The sequence below is a fragment of the Bactrocera oleae genome, unplaced genomic scaffold (assembly GCF_042242935.1).
Source record: "Bactrocera oleae isolate idBacOlea1 unplaced genomic scaffold, idBacOlea1 ctg00000010.1, whole genome shotgun sequence".
NCBI lineage: Eukaryota > Metazoa > Arthropoda > Insecta > Diptera > Tephritidae > Bactrocera > Bactrocera oleae.
The window spans coordinates 77,501-90,000 of record NW_027212753.1 but is presented as its reverse complement, the minus strand read 5'-3'; the positions used below and the strand labels follow the sequence as shown (position 1 = coordinate 90,000).

The window sequence follows — 12,500 nt, the reverse complement described above, 5'->3', positions numbered from 1 at the left end:
TGGTCGTTCCTGTTGCCAGGATGAGCACAAAGGCCCATTTTTAATAACAAACGGATACTCAACAGGTTACGGAATTGGAACCGTATTCCCTTTCGTTCAAAATTATTCAAGTGTTTAATTACTATGGAATAAAAATTCATTCATTTCATTTCATTAAAACTTGAAAATTTTCGGCTTTCGCCTTGAACTTAGGACCGACTAACTCGTGATCAACCACTGTTCACACGAAACCCTTCTCCACTTCAGTCCTCCAAGGTCTCATTCGATTATTTGCTACTACCACCAAGATCTGTACCAATAGCGGCTCCATGCAGGCTTACGCCAAACACTTCTAAGCACACCATTGTACCCTCCTACTCACTAAAGTTTCAAAATTTATAATCCAACCGAAATTGTATTATAAATCATGTACTTTAGCGGTAATGTATAGGTATACAACTTAAGCGCCATCCATTTTAAGGGCTAGTTGCTTCGGCAGGTGAGTTGTTACACACTCCTTAGCGGATTACGACTTCCATGTCCACCGTCCTGCTGTTTTAAGCAACCAACGCCTTTCATGGTATCTGCATGAGTTGTTAATTTAGGCACCGTAACATTACGTTTGGTTCATCCCACAGCGCCAGTTCTGCTTACCAAAAGTGGCCCACTGGGCACATTATATCATAACCTCAACCTTCATATCAAGAAAGGTGAGGTTCTTACCCATTTAAAGTTTGAGAATAGGTTAAGGTCGTTTCGACCCTAAGGCCTCTAATCATTCGCTTTACCAGATAAGATTATTTTACATAATTTTTAAATGCACCAGCTATCCTGAGGGAAACTTCGGAGGGAACCAGCTACTAGATGGTTCGATTGGTCTTTCGCCCCTATACTCAATTCTGACAATCGATTTGCACGTCAGAACTGTTTCGGTCTTCCATCAGGGTTTCCCCTGACTTCAACCTGATCAAGTATAGTTCACCATCTTTCGGGTCACAGCATATATGCTCAAGGTACGCTCCAGTTAGAGGTATAAATAATAATAAATTATCATTATACATAACTATATGGAACGCCCCGGGATTGAATTAATAATGTAATACATTAAAAATTAATCCCATTATTAATACAGTTAAGTTAATTTCGCCATTAGGTTTAATATAACCCAATGACTTGCACATATGTTAGACTCCTTGGTCCGTGTTTCAAGACGGGTCCCGAAGGTATCCTGAATCTTTCGCATTGTTAATCATATAAATGCATACAATTAATATTAAAATCAATGATAATAATATTATTGTAAAATTCAAAAGAATTTTAGCATTATATATAATAAAATCTATCAACACTTTATCAAATCATCAGTAATTATTCTATGTTAATAAGCTAAAAGCAAATTAATTTGAATAAACTTAAAAACCAATGATCTTTTGATAAATATTTTATTATGTTAATAGATTACAATGTCCTTATATGAAAAAAATGCACACTATTACTATAATATTTAAAATTAAATACTACAGTTATAATGATGAATTTTTCATAATGGATATTCAGGTTCATCGGGCTTAACCTCTAAGCAGTTTCACGTACTATTTAACTCTCTATTCAGAGTTCTTTTCAACTTTCCCTCACGGTACTTGTTTACTATCGGTCTCATGGTTATATTTAGTTTTAGATGGAGTTTACCACCCACTTAGTGCTGCACTATCAAGCAACACGACTCTTTGGAAATATCTTTCTAGTAATCATTAACGTTATACGGGCCTGGCACCCTCTATGGGTAAATGGCCTCATTTAAGAAGGACTTAAATCGTTAATTTCTCATACTAGATATTAAGATATTCCATACACTGCATCTCACATTTGCCATATAGACAAAGTGACTTAGTGCTGAACTATTTTCTTTTCGCTCGCCGCTACTAAGAAAATCCTTGTTAGTTTCTTTTCCTCCCCTCATTAATATGCTTAAATTCAGGGGGTAGTCCCATATGAGTTGAGGTTGTATAAAATATATTTTAGATTGATTTGTTTATTTTTATTTAATTTTTTTGCTATTTGCTATTTTAAAGAAATATATTTTTATATCTTGATTACTCAATATTATTCAATCTTTTCATCCCTTTTTAAAATTCATAATATAATAATTAATAAAATTAACAACATTATTCCTCCACATATCATATATTTTTTTTTATTATAAATTTTTCTCAATACAATAGAGTGAATTAATTCTAGAATAAAAATTTATTTTATGCTAGACATTCCTCTTATGTATTATTTAATATAATTTAAATAATGTTGAAAATTTTTTCTTTTATGGGAATACTAAGATTCTCATTTATCATAAATTTTCGTTCAAATATGAGGTATTCAAGAATATATTTTCTATATTTCTTTTTATGCTATTAATATTATGGATTGAAAAATACAATCCAATAATATGCCATATGCTTAAATTCTATTAATTGACTAAAAGAATAAGCAACTAATTTAGCATAGTCTTACAACCCTCAACCATATGTAGTCCAAGCAGCACTTTAAAATTAATTAAAGTACATAACAGCATGGACCGCAATATGCGTTCAAAATGTCGATGTTCATGTGTCCTGCAGTTCACACGATGACGCACAGTTTGCTGCGTTCTTCATCGACCCATGAGCCGAGTGATCCACCGCTTAGAGTGATAATTTTTTTGTATTTTTTTAATTCAAAGTCAAAGAATTTTAATTTATTGAAAGTATTAATAATTAATCAATAATAAATTTTTAATACATAAGTTTAAAACATCTTTCAATAAATTGTAATTTTAAACCCAAACATTTGCAGCTGCGCATGTCTTAGGTCAACAAAAACAGTAATACCTTTTATATATTATTTTCTTCTCTATTTGTGCGTTTTCTTTTTTTAAATTTTTCAACATGTTTTTAATCACAAATAGAAAATACCATAAAAAAAAGGTATTACACACGTTAATGTGAACAAGTTAACTTATCATTTATAATATTTTATATAAATATCACAATTAAATATTATTTTCTATATAAATAATAAGTACAGCTATATGTTTAAAGGTTTTTTTATTGCGTTCAAATACAATGTATGCGAAGTTCACAATATAATATATATTGTCATAATGCATTACAAGGAGTTAAAAAAAAAAAAAAAACAGAAAAACATTCAAAACATTGTATAATTCAAAACATTTTGAATGAAAAGAACAAAAAGAAAACTTTTTTTTCTTTTTTATTCTTTTTTTTTATTTTGTTTTTATATAATTATTTTTTTTTCTTTTCGGATAGGAACACAATAATGATCCTTCCGCAGGTTCACCTACGGAAACCTTGTTACGACTTTTACTTCCTCTAAATAATCAAGTTCGGTCAACTTTTGCGAAACAACCGTGAAACACAAGGCGTCACAGTGATCACGTCCGGAGACCTCACTAAATAATTCAATCGGTAGTAGCGACGGGCGGTGTGTACAAAGGGCAGGGACGTAATCAATGCGAGTTAATGACTCACACTTACTGGGAATTCCAAGTTCATGTGAACAGTTTCAGTTCACAATCCCAAGCATGAAAGTGGTTCAGCGGTTTACCCGGACCTCTCGGTCTAGGAAATACACGTTGATACTTTCATTGTAGCGCGCGTGCAGCCCAGGACATCTAAGGGCATCACAGACCTGTTATTGCTCAATCTCGTTACTGCTAGACGCAATTTGTCCATTTAAGAAGCTAGTGTCCTTATAATGGGACAAACCAACAGGTACGACTCCACTTATATAAACACATTCAAACACTTGTACATTCAAGATGAACGCATGAATGAAGGCTATATAAGCTTCAACACCATAATCCTGAAAGCATCTATTTAATATATTTGAGTCTCGTTCGTTATCGGAATTAACCAGACAAATCACTCCACGAACTAAGAACGGCCATGCACCACCACCCATAGATTCGAGAAAGAGCTATCAATCTGTCTTACACGCTTATGTTCGGACCTGGTAAGTTTTCCCGTGTTGAGTCAAATTAAGCCGCAGGCTCCACTCCTGGTGGTGCCCTTCCGTCAATTCCTTTAAGTTTCAGCTTTGCAACCATACTTCCCCCGGAGCCCAAAAGCTTTGGTTTCCCGGGAAGCGACTGAGAGAGCCATAGTAGTAGCTACACCCAATTGCTAGCTGGCATCGTTTATGGTTAGAACTAGGGCGGTATCTGATCGCCTTCGAACCTCTAACTTTCGTTCTTGATTAATGAAAACATCTTTGGCAAATGCTTTCGCTTAAGTTAGTCTTACGACGGTCCAAGAATTTCACCTCTCGCGTCGTAATACTAATGCCCCCAAACTGCTTCTATTAATCATTACCTCTTGATCTAAAAACCAATGAAAGTAGAACAGAGGTCTTATTTCATTATTCCATGCACAAAATATTCAGGCATTTGGAGCCTGCTTTAAGCACTCTAATTTGTTCAAAGTAATTGTACCGGCCCACAACAACACTCGATGAAGAGCACTGAAGCAGGTTTAAATAGGAGGAATATATAAAAAATACATTGTATTAATTATATATAAGAACTCCACCGGTAATACGCTTACATACATAAGGTAATGTACATACCACAATTATAGTTGTACTACCCGTATGAAGCACAAATTCAACTACGAACGTTTTAACCGCAACAACTTTAATATACGCTATTGGAGCTGGAATTACCGCGGCTGCTGGCACCAGACTTGCCCTCCAATAGGTCCTTGTTAAAGGATTTAAAGTGTACTCATTCCAATTACAGGGCCTCGGATATGAGTCCTGTATTGTTATTTTTCGTCACTACCTCCCCGAACTGGGAGTGGGTAATTTACGCGCCTGCTGCCTTCCTTAGATGTGGTAGCCGTTTCTCAGGCTCCCTCTCCGGAATCGAACCCTGATTCCCCGTTACCCGTTGCAACCATGGTAGTCCTAGATACTACCATCAAAAGTTGATAGGGCAGACATTTGAAAGATCTGTCGTCGGTACGAGACCATACGATCTGCAAGTTATCTAGAGTTCAACCAATATAACGATCGAATAATCGCTTGGTTTTAGCCTAATAAAAGCACACGTTCCAAAAGGTCCGTGTTTATTTTGCATGTATTAGCTCTAGAATTACCACAGTTATCCAAGTAACTGTTAACGATCTATGGAACCATAACTGATATAATGAGCCTTTTGCGGTTTCACTTTTAATTTGTTTGTACTTAGACATGCATGGCTTAATCTTTGAGACAAGCATATAACTACTGGCAGGATCAACCAGAATAATATATATTTCTTTTTTATATAATATTTTTTATATTATATAAAAGTTTAAAATGATATTTTCTTATTTGAAAATTATACACAAATACACAAAACATAAAAACATTTACAATATACACAACAATTTTTCTATGTTTCTTTCTTTATTATATTTTTTTTCATTATATTTCATTTCTATTGTGTGATTTTGTAATGGATTTTTTTAATTTTTGTTTTGGTATCGTGAAAAGAATTTTCGTTCTCTATACATATTATTATTTAATTATTATGTAAGAACGATATTTCTTCTTATATTGGCAAAATTTTCAAATAATATCATTCTATACATATATATTTATTTCAATGCATATAGTAATATATATACCTTTTTTTAAGAGTATATACATTTTTTTCTTGATTTGAAATTAATAATTTCAAATTCTATTATATTTATTTCAATAATAAATATATGATAAAAAGTATTTTCGGGTGCAACACATTAATATTTTATTTTATTTAAAAACCATCCTTTTACACATATATTTTATGAGTAAATATTAGAATAGCTCACAAATAAAACTAAAATATTGTTTAATATTTATTTCTACAATATGTTAGTATAGAATAATAGATTTTTTATGTTTTTGTATAAAACAAAATCTATTTCTATTTAAACTAACTGTAGGAAACCAGGAATAAAAAACGCTCATTATATACAATATGTTAGTACAGAATATAGAGTTTTGTATAAAACAAAATCTATTTCTATTTAAACTAACTGTATAAAAACCAGGAATAAAAAACGCTCATTATATACAATATGTTAGTACAGAATATAGAGTTTTGTATAAAACAAAATCTATTTCTATTTAAACTAACTGTATAAAAACCAGGAATAAAAAACGCTCATTATATACAATATGTTAGTACAGAATATAGAGTTTTGTATAAAACAAAATCTATTTCTATTTAAACTAACTGTATAAAAACCAGGAATAAAAAGGCACACAAAATCAACTTTCATTTTCATATTTACTTAAAAATACATATAAAGTAAAAAATATTTCCATATAAATACTAAGTAAATAAAGTCATACAAGTATGAAAATTTTCATACAAGTACTAAATACATAAATCATATAAGTATAGTAATATTCATACTTATAAGTATTTAAAAACAATTTCTTACTAATAAACTAACATAAGGAATTCAAATATATAAAAGTATAATACATTTCCTAGCAGTAAAAAATTTTCATATAAGTACTAAATGTATAAAGTTTATGAAGTAATAAATTTTCATATAAGTACTATTTCAGTATATGTCAATTTGAGCAGATTTGTGCAAATTTGTTATAAATGTTCTCTCCCATGTTGACGTTACCAACCCGAAAATATATGGAAAAATTCTTTTAACCTATTTAAAATTTAAAAACTCATATATACGTGGGTAATTTATATCATTTTCAAATATCGTCATGGTCATAATACAACTAATAACATCAAAAGTATTTTTACAATCGATTTTTTTTTTAAATTTTTAACTTGTATGACTTCATATTTAATACTTATATGAAAATTTATTACTTCATAGACTTTATACATTTAATACTTATATGAAAATTTATTACTTCATAGACTTTATACATTTAATACTTATATGAAAATTCATTACTTCATAGACTTTATATTTTTTATACTTATATAAAAATTTATTACTTCATAGACTTTATATTTTACTTCATAGACTTTATACATTTAATACTCATATGAAAATTTATTACTTCATAGACTTTATATATTTACTACTTATATGAAAATTTATTACTTCATAGACTTTATACAATTAATACTTATATGAAAATTTATTACTTCATAGACTTTATACAATTAATACTTATATGAAAATTTATTACTTCATAGACTTTATACAATTAATACTTATATGAAAATTTATTACTTCATAGACTTTATACAATTAATACTTATATGAAAATTTATTACTTCATAGACTTTATACATTTAATACTTATATGAAAATTCATTACTTCATAGACTTTATATTTTTTATACTTATATAAAAATTTATTACTTCATAGACTTTATATTTTACTTCATAGACTTTATACATTTAATACTTATATGAAAATTTATTACTTCATAGATTTTATATATTTACTACTTATATGAAAATTTATTACTTCATAGACTTTATACAATTAATACTTATATGAAAATTTATTACTTCATAGACTTTATACAATTAATACTTATATGAAAATTTATTACTTCATAGACTTTATACAATTAATACTTATATGAAAATTTATTACTTCATAGACTTTATACATTTAATACTTATATGAAAATTCATTACTTCATAGACTTTATATTTTTTATACTTATATAAAAATTTATTACTTCATAGACTTTATATTTTACTTCATAGACTTTATACATTTAATACTTATATGAAAATTTATTACTTCATAGACTTTATATATTTACTACTTATATGAAAATTTATTACTTCATAGACTTTATACATTTAGTACTTATATGAAAATTTATTACTTCATAGACTTTATACAATTAATACTTATATGAAAATTTATTACTTCATAGACTTTATACAATTAATACTTATATGAAAATTTATTACTTCATAGACTTTATACAATTAATACTTATATGAAAATTTATTACTTCATAGACTTTATATATTTACTACTTATATGAAAATTTATTACTTCATAGACTTTATACATTTAGTACTTATATGAAAATTTATTACTTCATAGACTTTATACAATTAATACTTATATGAAAATTTATTACTTCATAGACTTTATACAATTAATACTTATATGAAAATTTATTACTTCATAGACTTTATACAATTAATACTTATATGAAAATTTATTACTTCATAGACTTTATACATTTAATACTTATATGAAAATTTATTACTTCATAGACTTTATACAATTAATACTTATATGAAAATTCATTACTTCATAGACTTTATATTTTTTATACTTATATAAAAATTTATTACTTCATAGACTTTATATTTTACTTCATAGACTTTATACATTTAATACTTATATGAAAATTTATTACTTCATAGACTTTATATATTTACTACTTATATGAAAATTTATTACTTCATAGATTTTATACATTTAGTACTTATATGAAAATTTATTACTTCATAGACTTTATACAATTAATATTTATATGAAAATTTATTACTTCATAGACTTTATACAATTAATACTTATATGAAAATTTATTACTTCATAGACTTTATACAATTAATACTTATATGAAAATTTATTACTTCATAGACTTTATACAATTAATACTTATATGAAAATTTATTACTTCATAGACTTTATATATTTACTACTTATATGAAAATTTATTACTTCATAGACTTTATACATTTAGTACTTATATGAAAATTTATTACTTCATAGACTTTATGCAATTAATACTTATATGAAAATTTATTACTTCATAGACTTTATATATTTACTACTTATATGAAAATTTATTACTTCATAGACTTTATACATTTAGTACTTATATGAAAATTTATTACTTCATAGACTTTATACAATTAATACTTATATGAAAATTTATTACTTCATAGACTTTATACAATTAATACTTATATGAAAATTTATTACTTCATAGACTTTATACAATTAATACTTATATGAAAATTTATTACTTCATAGACTTTATACAATTAATACTTATATGAAAATTTATTACTTCATAGACTTTATACAATTAATACTTATATGAAAATTTATTACTTCATAGACTTTATACATTTAATACTTATATGAAAATTCATTACTTCATAGACTTTATATTTTTTATACTTATATAAAAATTTATTACTTCATAGACTTTATATTTTACTTCATAGACTTTATACATTTAATACTTATATGAAAATTTATTACTTCATAGACTTTATATATTTACTACTTATATGAAAATTTATTACTTCATAGACTTTATACATTTAGTACTTATATGAAAATTTATTACTTCATAGACTTTATACAATTAATACTTATATGAAAATTTATTACTTCATAGACTTTATACAATTAATACTTATATGAAAATTTATTACTTCATAGACTTTATACAATTAATACTTATATGAAAATTTATTACTTCATAGACTTTATATATTTACTACTTATATGAAAATTTATTACTTCATAGACTTTATACATTTAGTACTTATATGAAAATTTATTACTTCATAGACTTTATACAATTAATACTTATATGAAAATTTATTACTTCATAGACTTTATACAATTAATACTTATATGAAAATTTATTACTTCATAGACTTTATACAATTAATACTTATATGAAAATTTATTACTTCATAGACTTTATACATTTAATACTTATATGAAAATTTATTACTTCATAGACTTTATACAATTAATACTTATATGAAAATTCATTACTTCATAGACTTTATATTTTTTATACTTATATAAAAATTTATTACTTCATAGACTTTATATTTTACTTCATAGACTTTATACATTTAATACTTATATGAAAATTTATTACTTCATAGACTTTATATATTTACTACTTATATGAAAATTTATTACTTCATAGATTTTATACATTTAGTACTTATATGAAAATTTATTACTTCATAGACTTTATACAATTAATATTTATATGAAAATTTATTACTTCATAGACTTTATACAATTAATACTTATATGAAAATTTATTACTTCATAGACTTTATACAATTAATACTTATATGAAAATTTATTACTTCATAGACTTTATACAATTAATACTTATATGAAAATTTATTACTTCATAGACTTTATATATTTACTACTTATATGAAAATTTATTACTTCATAGACTTTATACATTTAGTACTTATATGAAAATTTATTACTTCATAGACTTTATGCAATTAATACTTATATGAAAATTTATTACTTCATAGACTTTATATATTTACTACTTATATGAAAATTTATTACTTCATAGACTTTATACATTTAGTACTTATATGAAAATTTATTACTTCATAGACTTTATACAATTAATACTTATATGAAAATTTATTACTTCATAGACTTTATACAATTAATACTTATATGAAAATTTATTACTTCATAGACTTTATACAATTAATACTTATATGAAAATTTATTACTTCATAGACTTTATACAATTAATACTTATATGAAAATTTATTACTTCATAGACTTTATATATTTACTACTTATATGAAAATTTATTACTTCATAGACTTTATATTTTACTTCATAGACTTTATACATTTAATACTCATATGAAAATTTATTACTTCATAGACTTTATACAATTAATACTTATATGAAAATTCATTACTTCATAGACTTTATATTTTTTATACTTATATAAAAATTTATTACTTCATAGACTTTATATTTTACTTCATAGACTTTATACATTTAATACTTATATGAAAATTTATTACTTCATAGACTTTATACAATTAATACTTATATGAAAATTTATTACTTCATAGACTTTATACAATTAATACTTATATGAAAATTTATTACTTCATAGACTTTATATATTTACTACTTATATGAAAATTTATTACTTCATAGACTTTATACATTTAGTACTTATATGAAAATTTATTACTTCATAGACTTTATGCAATTAATACTTATATGAAAATTTATTACTTCATAGACTTTATATATTTACTACTTATATGAAAATTTATTACTTCATAGACTTTATACATTTAGTACTTATATGAAAATTTATTACTTCATAGACTTTATACAATTAATACTTATATGAAAATTTATTACTTCATAGACTTTATACAGTTAATACTTATATGAAAATTTATTACTTCATAGACTTTATACAATTAATACTTATATGAAAATTTATTACTTCATAGACTTTATATATTTACTACTTATATGAAAATTTATTACTTCATAGACTTTATACATTTAATACTTATATGAAAATTCACTACTTCATAGACTTTATGCAATTAATACTTATATGAAAATTTATTACTTCATAGACTTTATATATTTACTACTTATATGAAAATTTATTACTTCATAGACTTTATACATTTAGTACTTATATGAAAATTTATTACTTCATAGACTTTATACAATTAATACTTATATGAAAATTTATTACTTCATAGACTTTATACAATTAATACTTATATGAAAATTTATTACTTCATAGACTTTATACAATTAATACTTATATGAAAATTTATTACTTCATAGACTTTATATATTTACTACTTATATGAAAATTTATTACTTCATAGACTTTATACATTTAGTACTTATATGAAAATTTATTACTTCATAGACTTTATGCAATTAATACTTATATGAAAATTTATTACTTCATAGACTTTATATATTTACTACTTATATGAAAATTTATTACTTCATAGACTTTATACATTTAATACTTATATGAAAATTCACTACTTCTTCATTTAATATTGCAAGCAAAGTATTTTGGTTAACATTTTTATTTTCATGTTATTAAAACACTTGATATACTATTATACCATATTGTATAATATGATTTTAATTCAATTACTTTATTACTTTGGTATATTAAATGATAGTCGTTTGATAACAATCCCAACATTTACCTTATTTTCAATAAATATTGAAAACAAAGTTTTATGCGTTCAAATTTTTATTTTCATGTTATGATTCTCTCAAACACTCATTAATATACCATATTGTATAATATGCTTTTATTTCAATTACTTTATTACTTTTGGTATATTAAATGATAGTCGTTTGATAACAATCCCAACACTTACCTTATTTTCAATAAATATTGAAAACAAAGTTTTATACGTTCAAATTTTTATTTTCATGTTATGATTCTCTCAAACACTCATTAATATACCATATTGTATAATATGCTTTAATTTCAATTACTTTATTACTTTTGGTATATTAAATGATAGTCGTTTGATAACAATCCCAACACTTACCTTATTTTCAATAAATATTGAAAACAAAGTTTTATGCGTTCAAATTTTTATTTTCATGTTATGATTCTCTCAAACACTCATTAATATACCATATTGTATAATATGCTTTAATTTCAATTACTTTATTACTTTTGGTATATTAAATGATAGTCGTTTGATAACAATCCC

General features: G+C 24.8%; 1 protein-coding gene, 2 non-coding genes and 1 pseudogene across 3 annotated transcripts in view; all 4 read right to left on the bottom strand.

Moving 5' to 3' along the window:
• The window catches only part of LOC138858554 (large subunit ribosomal RNA), a 5,356-nt pseudogene extending 3,372 nt beyond the window's left edge, over positions 1 to 1,984 (bottom strand).
• LOC138858508 (secreted protein C-like) overlaps positions 1 to 12,500 on the bottom strand; it is a 47,520-nt gene that overhangs the window by 27,774 nt on the left and 7,246 nt on the right. The window lies entirely within an intron of this gene.
• LOC138858627 (5.8S ribosomal RNA) lies at positions 2,487 to 2,665 on the bottom strand. Its single transcript, XR_011397679.1, has one exon. It is a non-coding gene; the product is annotated as a 5.8S ribosomal RNA (ribosomal RNA).
• On the bottom strand, positions 3,290 to 5,279 carry LOC138858624 (small subunit ribosomal RNA). The gene has a single exon (XR_011397676.1). It is a non-coding gene; the product is annotated as a small subunit ribosomal RNA (ribosomal RNA).